Raw genomic sequence first — 16,205 nt, 5'->3', positions numbered from 1 at the left:
TTTGCACGGGAACATGGGTTTAGTGCACGTAAGGGAACAACACGGCTTGACGTGGAAGGGGATGTGAAGACACAAGAATTTTGTTGTTCCAAAGAAGGGTTTCGAGTATCAAAAGTCAATACTGTTGATCGCCAACGTGCTCATACGCCAGTCACAAGAACAGGATGTAAGGCTAGAGTCGTAGTTACAGCAACAAATACAAACGATCAGTGGGTTATAAGTAAGTCTGATCAGAAACATAATCATGCATTGTGCACATCTGCTATGACACCATTTATGCGTTCTAATAGAGCTGTAAGTAAGGCTGATATCGATGAGGCAACAACATTGAAAGAGGTCGGTGTTGGCACGTCACAAGTAATGAACTATTTAACGCAGCAGGCAGGGGGCTATCATAATGTTGGATTTACACATAAAGACCTCTACAATGCACTTCAAAGAGGTAAAGCAAAGGAAATCGTCGATGGGGATGTGAATGCGCTTATTGCCTACTTTGATTATAAGAAACATGATGATCCCGGGTTTTTATGACATACTCGGTAGACGAATCGGGGGCATTGTATAATCTTATTTGGTCGGATTCTACATCGAGATCGGATTACACATGCTTCGGTGATGTAATTGCGTTCGACACAACGTACAAAGATAATTTGTATGGTCGACCAATTATGCCTATTGTTGGTGTCAATCATCACCATAACAAAATTGTGTTTGCCACTGCCATAATCGCTGACGAGACGTCTCAATCTTTCGAGTGGGTGCTACAGAATTTTTAGAAGCCATGATGAATAAATCACCTATTTCTGTTGTAACCGATGGGGATAGGGCAATGCAGAGGGCTATCAAATCTGTTATCCCTTATGCTAAGCACAGATTATGTTCTTGGCATCTTTCTCGCAATGCACAAGCTAACATTGGTGACCCAAAGTTTACAGCAGCATTCTCAAAATGCATGGCTTCCTGGTGGACAACCAAGGAATTTGATATTCAATGGCGTTCGATTGTTTCAGAATTCAACGTCCACAAGCATCCATGGGTGATTGAGAAGGGAAATACACGACACTTATGGGCACAAGCATATCTAGCCGGTCATTTCTTTGCCAATATTCGCTCAACACAAAGGTGCGAGTCTATGAATGTTTCACTAGCTATTGCACTGAAACACAAGAAGACATATTTAGATGTTGTTCGTGCAATTGAAGATGGAATTAGTAGAATGCGTATGAACGAGTTGAAAGCGGATTACTTAAGTTCCCATACTAAGCCCTTCCAGATCACAAAACTGGTCGACCTTGAAAGCCATGCCGCTGCGATTTTTACCCGCGAATCTTTTCGTCTGTTCCAAGATGAACTTATACGGGAGACATTGTACCGGATTGAGGCAGAGATTAAGTCCTTATCAGATGAATGTCAACATTATATTTTGTCAAAGTACGCAGAAAAAAATAGGAAATTTGAAATTAGTTTTGATTCTCGTACGAAAACTCTAATTTGCTCCTGCAAAAAATTCGAGACCGTTGGACTTCCGTGTCGCCATCAACTTCACATTTTGAAGCAATTGGACTACACATATTTGCCCGGGACTTTGATTCAAAGTAGGTGGACTAATGATGCGAAGGCTTCTGCACCCAGCTATGTTGATTTGAATGTGTCTCCAGAAGTGATGCAAATGGCAAGGTTCGCTGCTCTACGTTCAACGTCAAGTAGGTTATGCTACATTGCATCAAAGACAGACGAGTCTTTCAAAACCGCAATAGATGAGATGAAAAAACTAATAGAAGAATTAGAAAACTCGTTTAGTTTGAATCATTCAGTCAACCAGAGCATTGTAGTAAACAATGTTCGTGACCCTCAACGAAAACAACGCAAGCGAAAAGAAGTGCCGAAGAACAAGGTCGAGAAGAAAATTAGGCGATGTGGGTACTGCAACGGTGAGGGGCATAACAAACTAACATGTCCTCAAGTCAAGCTAAGTTTGAGTACAAGCACACAACCTACATCAACGATTTTTTCGAAGACGGAATGGAATGACAACGATCTCCATATATATATCGTAAGTATCAACATGACTCCTATTGTATGTACATATAAATATTTTGAATGAAGGAAGAAAAACCGCGTTACTTAAAATTACCGACACTTTTTTAAATGGTATCGACACATTTTAGGTTGTAGACATATTCGCGCATAAAACCGGTATATTTATACCGGTTATATTACAAAATTATCTATTACATTATAATTATGGGTTCCGATGTGTAAATGTCGACACTTTTTTAAATCGTATCGACACATTTTTCTTCCAATATGGACATAAAGTACCGACACAATATTAAAAAGTGTCGATATAGGTTATAGACCTATTCGCGCATAAAACCGGTATATTTATACCTGTTATATTACAAAATTATCTATTACATTATAATTATGGGTTCCGATGTGTAAATGTCGACACTTTTTTAAATCGTATCGACACATTTTTCTTCCAATATGGACATAAAGTACCGACACAATATTAAAAAGTGTCGATATAGGTTGTAGACCTATTCGCTCATACAACCGGTATATTTATACCTGTTATATTACAAAATTATCTATTACATTATAATTATGGGTTCCGATGTGTAAATGTCGACACTTTTTTAAATCGTATCGACACATTTTTCTTCCAATATGGACATAAAGTACCGACACAATATTAAAAAGTATCGATATAGGTTGTAGACCTATTCGCTCATACAACCGGTATATTTATACCTGTTATATTACAAATTATCTATTACATTATAATTATGGGTTCCGATGTGTAAATGTCGACACTTTTTTAAATCGTATCGACACATTTTTCTTCCAATATGGACATAAAGTACCGACACAATATTAAAAAGTGTCGATATAGGTTGTAGACCTATTCGCTCATACAACCGGTATATTTATACCTGTTATATTACAAAATTATCTATTACATTATAATTATGGGTTCCGATGTGTAAATGTCGACACTTTTTTAAATCGTATCGACACATTTTTCTTCCAATATGGACATAAAGTACCGACACAATATTAAAAAGTGTCGATATAGGTTGTAGACCTATTCGCGCATAAAACCGGTATATTTATACCTGTTATATTACAAAATTATCTATTACATTATAATTATGGGTTCCGATGTGTAAATGTCGACACTTTTTAAATCGTATCGACACATTTTTCTTCCAATATGGACATAAAGTACCGACACAATATTAAAAAGTGTCGATATAGGTTGTAGACCTATTCGCGCATAAAACCGGTATATTTATACCTGTTATATTACAAAATTATCTATACATTATAATTATGGGTTCCGATGTGTAAATGTCGACACTTTTTTAAATCGTATCGACACATTTTTCTTCCAATATGGACATAAAGTACCGACACAATATTAAAAAGTGTCGATATAGGTTGTAGACCTATTCGCGCATAAAACCGGTATATTTATACCGGTTATATTGCAAATTTACCTATTTTATTATAATATGTTGAAAGTGTCCATACTTTTATAAAAAGGATCGATACTTTTTTAAAGATATGTAATTTATGTTTCAATATTTTTTAAGTATGTTTCATGTTTTCCACCTACAATATTAATTTAATAATTTCATTTGCACAAAAAATTAGTTGATTGTTTTGATATTTTTTAAAATAATATTAAGAATTTTAATTTAATAATATATACCGTAACGTAAAAAATAAATCATTAGACGCCTATAATTACTAAATTAATATCTTAAAACTCACTCAAAAGATAACCTTAAATTAATGTTTTCCACAGTGGAAAAGTATAGACACTTTTATAAAAAGGATAGATACTTTACAATATTAAAAAAGTATAGACACTCAAATGTATATGTACACATAGAAGCAAATATGGAATAATTAATGAAAATATACACACCATATAATCACACCAAAATATAAATACACAAGAATGTTTAAATAATGTACCGACAAACAAAATTAATCCGATGGAAAAGGGTTGTTTCTAACGAAGTCCGGAACATTAGAGGCCTTCAACAAATTTTCCAAATACTCTCGTATGTTTCCGCCTTTTTCTGAGGACATACATAAATAATTTCAATTATCAAACTAATGAGGTGCAATTTTACTAACAATAAATTAATTTCGCATAAGCATGAATAAATTTGTGTCATACCTAGAGCTTTGTCGTTCGAATGGGAAGCAGCGTCAAAGGTATGTGGACATATGTAATTGTATTTCTATATAAACACATAAGTTGTTTGGATCATCAATGTCTGAACACCTGTTCAACTGGAAAAACATATTGCATAAATGCAACTTACCGGATTATAAATCATTTTTTCCGCTGAATCATCGACCAAAAGTGTATTTAGCTCGTTAAAATCTGGACACGCGTTCCAAACATCATTGAGATCTTTACAGTAGGTAACAGAATCGTATGTTTGCATTTTTTTTGATCCTGTTCACAAACAGTCGAACATAAATATGTAGGAATCATAGACAACGAAAAGTCAGCAAACTGTAAGGACATTCATCTACCCACACGAATAGAAAATGCTCGGAAAATACAGGTAGTTTCTCAAGTACACGGTCGACGTTATGCCCAAGTTTGAATGATGTGTAACGATTTTCAAGTCAATTGCCTCAAACATGTTCTAACCTCATCTTTGAAGACCAAAGGGCAACAACAAAATTGTCGACACAAAATTGCATAAATTCAAATAATCCTCTTTTGAGGAAAACATCTACAACATGAAGAAAATGAGATTAAAGTTCTACGCTTATATGTTAAAATAATGGATACAAAAGAATAGAATTAAAACCTGCCGGCAGTCTTGGGATGTAGGCAAGGACACATTGAGATCAAAAATTAAAAGTTTTCTTGAAGGCGGCGTTGCAGACACGATATACTTATTTGGATCATCATCTTCATCATCATCATCGTCATCATCTTCATCGCCAGCTTCATCGTCATCATCATCGTCATCTTCATCGTCAGCTTCATCTTCTGCGACCGCTTGGTTGTCCACATCTGTTAAAAGAAAATAAAATAAAGTTCAGAACGTGTAAATGTTAAGAAACATAGATAATGAATTACCTAACTCGTTTGATGTCGTTGACGTAATTCGTTACGCAACATGGAGACTTCACGTTGCAATGATGAAATATCGGATCGCATTCCACTCACAAGGGAATCAATATGCTCCCGAAAATTGACCATGTATTCCATCACGGTCTTAATTGTGACATCCTCTGCAACTGGAGCTTCTTCCATCATTGCGTCTCCACTTGGTTGCTCTTCTTCATGGCCAACGGGGTCCATTTCCTCCCTCTCTTGATCTAATCCGACCTCCTTGACACGCTTCCAACCGAGTTTTTCAACAAAATCATATCCCGCTTTTTTAATAAATACCATGTCAATCTTGCGGGTTAATCGAACAGGGGCGTCATGCGAAAAATCAACTTCCTTCTTCTTCAATAGATGGGTGATGACACATCCATATGGTAGTGTAGTTGAAATTGTTGCTCCCTTTGTGACCATATATACAATTGTATTAAATATGAGTTTTGCAATGTTTGGAGCCGTTTTGGATTTATACTTTGCTATCCACCAATAATCGCTGTCTCGAAGCGTTGAATGTTTTCTCCCACTAGGCCGGATATACCATGTGAGCATTTGTGAAACACTCTCGACTCTACATCGAGGTGAATTGGGCTATTTCTAGTAACCCGTTTAATTGTAGACCAATCTACACCATTTCATCTGAATCCCCTGTATTCGCTACACCTAAACCCTCCGCAATAGTTTCTGGAGATATATATATATCCTTCCCCATGACATGTGTATTAATTCCTATTATATTAGTCTTATTAGGCTCGTGCTGTAAGGAAGCATTGTTGTAGAAGACTCTAACTAGGTTGGGATAATATCTTGGTTCTACACCAAGGAATTCAAGCCAACCCCAAGATGTAAATGTGGATTTAAAACTAAATGCATATTTATCATCAAACAAGAAACCCAGGTCAATGACACGTTCGGGACGAATCTTCCTTACTTTAAAACTCGTCTGCCATCTTTGTTTCTCCATGTCGGATCTAAAGTTCAGAGTTTCGAAGGACCTGATTTCCTCAGAAGAATCGTTTGTTACAGAAGGAGGTGGTTGAGAAGAACTGGGTTGAGAAGAGCTTTGAGAAAGACCTCGCTTCTGACGCTGACGTTTTGGAGCCATTTTGGTTGGATGCTACCCTATTACAATGGAACACAAACACATTCAGGATAAAAACTCCAATATAGAAATCAATCAAACCCATAAAATATCGATAAATTTACCTGAATATCTGGTCGTCACTTATGATAATGGTAGAAGAAAGAGGAAGATCTGCCTGCTTGCCTTTATGTTTAGGGTTTCTCAATTAAGAGTACTATATATCGTAAACGGTGGAAAACACTTGATATTTAAATTAGTATCGACACAAACTATATTAGTGTCGACACATTATTTAGACATATTCTCACATAAAACCGGTATAATTGTACCGGTTAGATTGAAAAATTACATATTACATTATACTTTTGGGTTCGATGATTTTGGGATCGACACTTTTTATATACGGATCGACACTTTATGGTGCACCCTGTTTTCCATTCATATTTAAATTAGTATCGACACAAACTATATTAGTGTCGACACATTATTTAGACATATTCTCACATAAAACCGGTATAATTGTACCGGTTAGATTGAAAAATTACATATTACATTATACTTTTGGGTTCGATGATGTTGGGATCGACACTTTTTATATATGGATCGACACTTTATGGTGCACCCTGTTTTCCATTCATATTTAAATTAGTATCGACACAAACTATATTAGTGTCGACACATTATTTAGACATATTTCACATAAAACCGGTATAATTGTACGGTTAGATTGAAAAATTACATATTACATTATAATTTTGGGTTCGATGATTTTGGGATCGACACTTTTTATATATGGATCGACACTTTATGGTGCACCCTGTTTTCCATTCATTCTGGAAATAAATATCGACACAAACTATATTAGTGTCGACACATTATTTAGACATATTCTCACATAAAACCGGTATAATTGTACCGGTTAGATTGAAAAATTACATATTACATTATACTTTTGGGTTCGATGATTTTGGGATCGACACTTTTATATATGGATCGACACTTTATGGGTGCACCCTGTTTTCCATCATTCTGGAAATAAATATCGACACAAACTATATTAGTGTCGACACATTATTTAGACATATTCTCACATAAAACCGGTATAATTGTACGGTTAGATTGAAAAATTACATATTACATTATACTTTTGGGTTCGATGATTTGGGATCGACACTTTTTATATGGATCGACACTTTATGGTGCACCCTGTTTCCATTCATTCTGGAAAAAAATATCGACACAAACTATATTAGTGTCGACACATTATTTAGACATATTCTCACATAAAACCGGTATAATTGTACCGGTTAGATTGAAAAATTACATCCTTTTGGCCATATTGTAAATTTGCCTTTTACTTCCAAGTATCAACATGACCCTTAATGTGTATAAGAAACATGTACAACAACATACTGCTAACTTTTCTCATCTCATTCATAATTATATTCACATACGAAAATATAAATCGTATACAAAATTATAAATCTTATACAAAATTAACCCTACATTTACATCATTGCATTCTTTTGTTATTCTTATGTAATATTGCAGCTTTTGTTATCTACTGTCTTCGTTCATTTTGATTGTGGCTTACGAGATCGTTTAATACTCGCGATCGATCCCAGTCTCCAACAACCTATATTCAAATTGTCAGAACGTTAAGTATTGTCAACTACAGCATTCAATATACGACTTTTAACAATTTTACCACAAACGATTTTTTCTATCCACTTACAAAATCACCAGTTGCCCCTGTAGAACCGATCGATTCCATCCACATCATCACATACATGCCGCAATCATATCTGTTACAAAATTTGAAAACCACACATGTCAATTATGATGAATACTGCATAAATTAAGCTTTCTATTTGTGATAACATCTCATACCTATTCAATTGCTTATTCTTCTTATGCTCCACAAATTTGAAATTTTTCAAGGGATACTTTCCTAGAGATCCACAGGACTCAACCCAAATGCGTTTCTTATTATAAGAATCTAATATTTAATCTGCATTAAAATAGAAGAAGTTATGCACCAAAAAAATTATGCATTATAATTTACATAATGTCTTTTCATACATACATACATACCAATCTCTTAGCATCCTTCACTCTCTGTTTAGCTGCTTCAGTTGTAAACATACTATCATATATTGTTACAACATGATCTACCATATCCAACACCAACAGATACCAATGTGAATTATGGTAGTTTATTGTGATCATGATCTGCAACAAATTCCACACCCAATTTGACAAAATTCAACATTCTATATCCAAAAACATCATTTGCAATTGGTATGGTGTCTTACCTTCTCACAGTCGGTGAATTTCACATAGTTATCCAATATGACACCCCAGAAGGTAGAAATACTCTCAACACTTTCTTTGTTGTTGGCTTCCAACGCCTGTTGCTGTAATTACGCAACAAACATTATTAATTTACCGTCTATAACACTACTTTTCAATATTTATTAATTTAACTCACCACTAAGAGGTATGGAAGGTAGCCAATCCTCGGAGTGACTTTTGAGAATCGTAGCATATGGTCCAGGCGAGCAAATCGATAACCTAACAAAATTAATTACACAATCAGAACATATTCAATAAGTTTTAACATTTTCTACTTTCTACTTACCACACCGCCAACCCATTCCGTAGGCTTCAACGTTGCAACGTCGTATACAGTAGCGAATTGATTTCCCATTGATATTACAGAATATCTGTATGAATCATTAGGATTAATATGTGTCATGAAATATTTAAATATCACTCAAAACAATATATTTCACTTACCACGATTCTAACTCGCTATTCCATAAATAATCACAAATTGCAGCTTCGATGTCATCAATTCCGCTTGGAATATCCGCTTTTTCAACCTACAATTTTGCATACAAATTTTGTCACAACAACATAATAAAAATCAAATTAAGTATTCTTTTATTAAACTTACCTTCTGCTTCTTCTTCTGGGGTGCAGGACATTCTGAATCCAAAACTGCTGCTATAACACTCTCCGGTGTATAAATGACATCGACTTCCTTCCTCCTCATTTCTTCCATTCTTCTTCCTCCTTCTTTTCTTCTTCTCCCCTCTTTCTTCTTCATATTTTTTCAGTTCATCGTACTTTACCTTCACACTCCCTCAAATTTTTCTCCGTCACCATCTTAATATCACCCCTTAACACCCCAACTTCTTTCACCACTTCACCCCTCAACACCTCTACTTCTTTCACCACTCCATCTATTTTTCCTTCCACTACCCCCTTATGCCTCTCGAGTGTATCTTCGACTCTCTCGAGTTTCTCTACGACTTGATCAAGTTTCTCTTCGACTCTTGATTGTCTTTGCATGATTTCAAATTGGATTTTTTTGATATCAGCCAATTCAGACATCAAAATGTCGAAGTTACTCTGTTTTGCTTCACCGTCGTCCCACTCACCGTCATCCCCAATACAACCATCCCTCATTTCTTCTCCTCTGCCTCCACTGCCTCTCTACATCCTTGCCAATAACCTTCAAAATTAAATACAATAGTAAGACATTGATTATATTCTTAATATTATTTAATTACATTTATTACCATTTCTTGCTTCTTCCCTCTATCCAACTTCAACTTCACCATCACTCTAACCACCTCTTCCTTCCCCCATGCACGGATGCGTGCCACTCCAGTTCTTTCATAAGCCGGCATGCCTCACAGCCCGACCAAAAATCGAACAGTGCAACCTGCATTTATAATAAAATTTATTTTTATATAAAAACACAAAAAAGTGATTCAACTCATTTACCTCTAAGATTGCTATGCACCCTTTGAGGTATCTCTGACTGCCCTTTTTAAAGGTGATGATTGATTCAATCAATCTCGAATGGATATATTCAGCCCAATTGAATTCACCCTTCAAGCCTTCATCGCAAATGAGCTTCATATATTCCTTGTTCGTTGACGTATCACCCGTTGGACAAAGAAATATCCCGACAAGGTACAATAGAACTCGGGCCTTCAGCTCATCCCCCCAGTAAGATCCACTTTTGATATCCTCTTCAACTTCAGCATATGTCACCTTATGATTCAAACCATATTTGGAGGCAAGTGCTTTCCAGTTCTTACTCCTACAGACTTCTATAACACTTTTGCCTTTGTTTTGTACCCCCAATACGGCTGCAGCAGTCGATACCCCCAGAGGGAATGAATAATCACCATACTTAGCCATACATTGACTGACGTCAAATTGTGCCATCAAGGATCGACACAATTCCCTCCGAATAGGTCGATCCCTTACTCCGATCAACGATCCAAAACCTATTTCTCCCAGCACATTCAACTGACCCTTCTCCTTAAGGTGTTTAATTAATAAATTCACCCTTTTAATGCTGCATCTTGTCGACACTTCCTACATTTTTTAACAATATAATGTTATAGTTCTTATATTTTGTATCAATGTATTTACAAGTTTAATGAATACCTTATTTTCATGTGCTTTCCTCCGTTCTTTGTATTCTTTACTATCATTCCTTGACTGTGTGATGTAAGGTTCCTTTTCAGCATCACTCATTGAATTCCATTTGGACCTCACATCTTTTTTCACCTAATATTAAACAAACGTTTCTTAATCAATACATTAACACTAAATAATACTACTCAATGTCAATTTCATTTTACATACCGAACCGCTCTGTGTGCCATCTCCCTTCATCCTTTTGCATTCGGCCATACTGTTAACATTTAAAATTTGTAATCAATTTAAAGTTTATCGATACTTTAATCCAATTACCATTTCAACAATAAAACAAAAAGACATTGATACTTACTAGAAGTACATATATCCACCCTTTGGTTGCTTTCGAGTCTCGGCCTCAATTTCAAAGTCATCTACTCCACCAACAATTTTCCAACCCATTGACTCCATTTTTCCTTCATATATCAGTTACGCAAATCAAATTATTTGTTACATACACTTTTCAATATACAAATATAGATAACTACTCTTGTGGTAAAACGGTTTTCTTCAAAAGAATTTGAATGGCCACACCAAAATGTGTCGGCACATTTATACAACCTATAATATCATTTTCTACCTATAATATTTAATAAAAGTATCGACATTTATATTTTTCCTTGAATATCTATTTCTACTGCAATCGGCCCAAATGCTTCCTTACTCCAAAACCCCAAACAATAAAAAAACCCATCGCGATTACTGTAATAATTAAAAATTAGGGTTTCGACAACATACTTTTCGATTCGACTGGCAGCAACAAACAAACAAACTCTCTTTAGAAACGCCTTCTGAAATACAGCAACAATTACTCTTCGATTTCAAAACTCGTCCGTTCTATCTTTTTCAGAGGATATTTAGCTATGGCCTTTATATTTCATCGGATATGCTATTTATATTTAATCGATACAAATACAAAAGTGTCGATACTTTTATGTAGGTGTCGATACTTTCGAAAGGATAATTACCTATTTCTTTGAAAGTGTCGATAATTATTACACGTACTTACGAAAGTATCGACACTTTCAATATATCCGGTATCATTTTACCGGTTTTATCATTTTGATACCGGTTTTATCATATTTTTACCTGTTATATCGTTGTGGATCGATATATTTTTTAAAGTATCGACATTATAGGCGCTATAACTGCTTCTCTTTTAAATTCACAAAGTGTCGATCCTTATAACGTATCGACACTTTTAAATTTACCGGTTTATCATTTTGTTACCGGTTTATCATATTTTTACTGGTATATCGTTTTGGATCGATATTTTTTAAAAGTATCGACACTTTTTAGGATTTATAACTGCTTTTAAAGTTATGTAATTTATGTTTCAATTTATTTAATAGTGTTTCATGTTTTCCACCTACAATATTAATTTAATAATTTAATTTACACAAAATTTTATTTGATTGTTTTGATATTTTATAAAATATTATTTAGAATTTAAATTTAACAATATTAACCAAATATAATAATAAATATGTTTTCAACAGTGAAATAAATATGGACACTTTTATAAAAATGATATACTTTTTTGAAAGTTATGTAATTTATGTTTCAATTTTTTTTAATAGTGTTTCATGTTTTCCACCTACAATATTAATTTAATAATTTCATTTACACAAAAAATTATTTGATTGTTTTGATATTTTATAAAATATTATTTAGATTTTAAATTTAACAATATTAACTAAAGATAATAATAAAATATTTTCACAGTGAATAAGTATAGACACTTTTATAAAAAGGATAGATAATTTACAATATAACAGGTAAAAATATGACAAAACCAGATTCATTATGACAAAACCGGTAAAATTTACTTGATATGTTAAAAGTATGGACACTTTTATAAAAAGGATAGATACTTACCGATAACCAAAGTTTATCGGTTACCAAATTTTTTAATAGTTTTTCATATTTTCTACCTAAAACATTATTAGTTGTCAACATAATAGGTACCGCTAAACCGAATTTATTAAATACATTTTAATGTATCCGGTAATGCTGTATATTAACCGTATATTAACCCGCCTTTCCTGAGACATCCCCGAAAACCTGGGGCCAACATTAACAGTTTAGCACCATCAATGTAACGGCTAGTTTCTAATTCTCTCCCCTGTTCAGCCTCACTTATTATAAATACAGTGAGATCCTAGACTCCCAACTCACCTTTCTGTTTGTTGTTATATTCAAACTCACTCACTTTTTCTGCTGCCTCTTGTCCAAGCACTGATTGCTCATGGCTGTTTGCTCATGGCTGTTTGTCAAGGAATATTTTCTTTGGTGTTCTTTCTTCTATTTTTAAGCTTTACAGAAGCTAAAGAAATCTTGGTTGGTGGGAAGCCAGACGCCTGGAAGATCCCATCCTCTGAATCAGATTCTCTCAACAAATGGGCTGAAAATTCCCGTTTCCGCGACTCACTCGGTAATAAAATAAAGACACTTCTGAATACAATGCTGCACTTCACTTTGTGGCACTTCCTTTTTTTTCTTTTTTGCTTCCTAATTCGTTTTTGGTATTTATGCTTTTCAGTGTGGAAATATGATGGAGGCAAAGATTCAGTACTGCAAGACAAAGGAAGCTTATATAGGCTGCAATATCTCAAACCCAAATGCAGAGTACAAGGATGGAAACACCAAGGTGAAGCCTGACAAGTCAGGGCCATTTTACTTCATCAGTGGAGCCAAGGGTCACTGCGAGCAAGGCGAGAAGTTGCACGTTATCGTGATGTCTCAAAAGCACAGGTACACTGGAATCTCACCGGCACCTTCCCCTACAGAAATTGAGGGTCCCGCCGTTGCTCCTACAAGCAGTGCTGCAGGATTCAAGGCCAGTTTCTTGGTCACACTGGGTTATTCTGAGATGTGAGCGTACCTTTCGTTGTGAGAAATAGATAGGATTGTGCAAATCCATGGGTGATTTTTTATTTTAGTTTTTATATAGCTGAGATTACAGCAGTTGTGATTCATTTATCATACAAATGGTTCCATCATTTGTATATTTTTCCGATTCATCAAGGGCCAGCATTATTCTGAAAAATACAGCAACTGAAGAATTTGAAGGAGTTTCTCCATTAAATAAAACATATTCAAATTCAGTATAAATTATGTTCGAATTCTGTAAACCGCAACCAATACAACCAAAACTCGTGAGACCAAAAAGAATACCATATAAAATGGCTTCTTTCAGTAGCCGAAATAACTGAACCAGAAACTGAGACAAAAAAAAGTTGGTTTCTTGTGCATTCCATTTACATTTGGCTTATCGTGGTTCTACTCAAACCATTATGAAAATAAATCAGGCACTGCAAAAAAGAGTTGGTTTCTTGTGCAAACATAGATGAGCGACATAGCTGCAGATTTACAGATTCACATTACAGAGCATAGCAACCACATGACACAGCAAGTTATAGTACAAACAAAAAATGAGAATCAATACACATCATCTAACTAAGGTATGAACCGTGGTCGCCGGTCCGAGAGGGGGCCAAAACTCAATCAAGGCAATTTGGAGCACCTAAACCATGAAGGCACAATCCCGACTCTGTCTTAGTGAGATCTCATGTAAGGCTTCCGATAAGCCAACAAAGCGAGCATCACAAAAAAAAAACGACAGATCTGGGGGAGGCTTGGACATAATGCCAAACCACTTCAAGCCGTTTCAAAGCATCAGATCTGCTGCAGGGAACATTCTGGCACCTTCACATGGAAGCCGGACCCTCCTTGAAAACAAGCCCCGAAACAGAGGATAAGAGCCATGGGACAAGTAGCTGGCAAAGGAGTTATCTCCAACAAAGATCCAGCCTTGCCACATATTTTCTCTTGAAACTCCAACACTGTCAAGAACTACTGGGAATAGGCTTAGAACGGCGAGGAGGGAAACAATAGGAAATATTAAAGGGAGGAGAAAGGCAGAGGGAGCAACCAGTTGCCGGCTGCCACATGGCCAGCCGACCCCTTCCGATAGATCTGGGTTTGAGTATTTTACTGAGAAGTAAGTGTTGAATATAAAAACATGGGCGGCTGGAAAAATAAAAGCAAATGGGGCGGCTAAAGCATTCAAATAGGGCTGCTTTGATTTCAATGTTAGGTGTTGTTTTGTTGAAAATAGAAATATGATTAATTATATTCTAATTATTAGACTTTAGGGTATTTTCAAATATTAGTCTCTAAACTTTAACTATAAATACCCTAACTCATTTAGTTTCAAAACCATCCCAAAAATCATTTCTTTCTCCCAATATTAGAGAACTTTCGTGTGAGTAGTGTGTTTGTAAACACCTGTAAATTTTCTCTCTTAGTAAAAGATCTGCAGCAGTCCGGAGACGTAAGCAAATTGGCTGAACTCCGTTATCAATTTCGGGTATTATTTTTCCTCTTTTATTTCGCATTCTCACTAATCTGGTTATAGAGAAATTACTTGTTACTCGTTTTATTTCCAACAACTGGTATCAGAACTTTTGGTGTGAATTTTGTCAATTTTTGCGAGATATTCATACTATTCATGTGAATAGTGAATTTCGTCGGCGATACGAGTTTGTCGACGGAGGTATATAATACACAGTGGTTCGCACAAATATCAGAAACGATCCGAAGAAGACAGATTCAAGTGGGGAGCGATGACTGCAACGAAGGGAATGTGAAAATTAAAAAGTTCGATGGTGCAAACTTTGACTTTTGAAAGATGTAGATTGAAGATTTTCTATACCAAAATCAACATCTCAGAAAACAACCAAGAGGGCATGAAAATGAAGACTGAGCTCTTCTCGACAGATAAGCCCTCGGAGTATCGACTGACATTGTCCCGAAATGTTGCTTTCATCATAGCAAAGGAAAAGATCACGGCGGGTCTCTCTATAGTATGTATGAGAAGCCATCGGCCTTAAACAAAATTCATTTGATGAGGCGATTATTCAATTTGCGGATAGCGAAAAGGAACATCAGTGGCTCAACACCTAAATGAACTCAACACAATCACAATCCAGTTGAGTTCCGTGGAAATTGAATTTGATGATGAAGTTCGAGCTTTAATTCTCTTATCATCTCTACCAGACAGTTGGAATGCTACTGTTACAACAGTTATCAGCTCTTCGGGAAACAACAAATTGAAATTCGACGATGTTCGGGATCTGGTACTGAGCGAAGAAATTCGACGGAGAGAATCAGGTGAAGCATCAACCTCCTCAGCCTTGCACACGAAGTCCAGAGGGAGAACTTCAAAAAGAAATTTAAATCATGGCAGATCCAAATCTAGAAGGGAAAAATCAAGAACGGGAAAGAAAGATTTTACCTGTTATAACTGCGGCAAGAATGGTCACTTTAAAAGAGATTGCCGAGCACCGAAGAAAAATACCGGCGCACAGAAATCTGCCAACGTGACAGGTGATGCCATGATTTTAAGCGTCAACAGTCCGATTGAATCATGGATCTTGGATTCAGAGGCATCTTTCCACTCTACCC

The 16,205-nt window shown here is 35.6% G+C and overlaps 1 pseudogene; it reads left to right on the top strand.

The window, feature by feature from the left end:
- Positions 1 to 12,954: 12,954 nt before the first annotated feature.
- On the top strand, positions 12,955 to 13,712 carry LOC120135089 (annotated as a pseudogene).
- The last annotated feature ends 2,493 nt before the right edge of the window (positions 13,713 to 16,205 follow it).

Source organism: Hibiscus syriacus, unplaced genomic scaffold, assembly GCF_006381635.1.
Source record: "Hibiscus syriacus cultivar Baekdansim isolate YM2019G1 unplaced genomic scaffold, ASM638163v2 tig00001825_pilon, whole genome shotgun sequence".
In the NCBI taxonomy this organism is placed as follows: domain Eukaryota; kingdom Viridiplantae; phylum Streptophyta; class Magnoliopsida; order Malvales; family Malvaceae; genus Hibiscus; species Hibiscus syriacus.
Note: the sequence above shows the minus strand (reverse complement) of the source record. Positions and strands in the feature narration are given on the sequence as shown.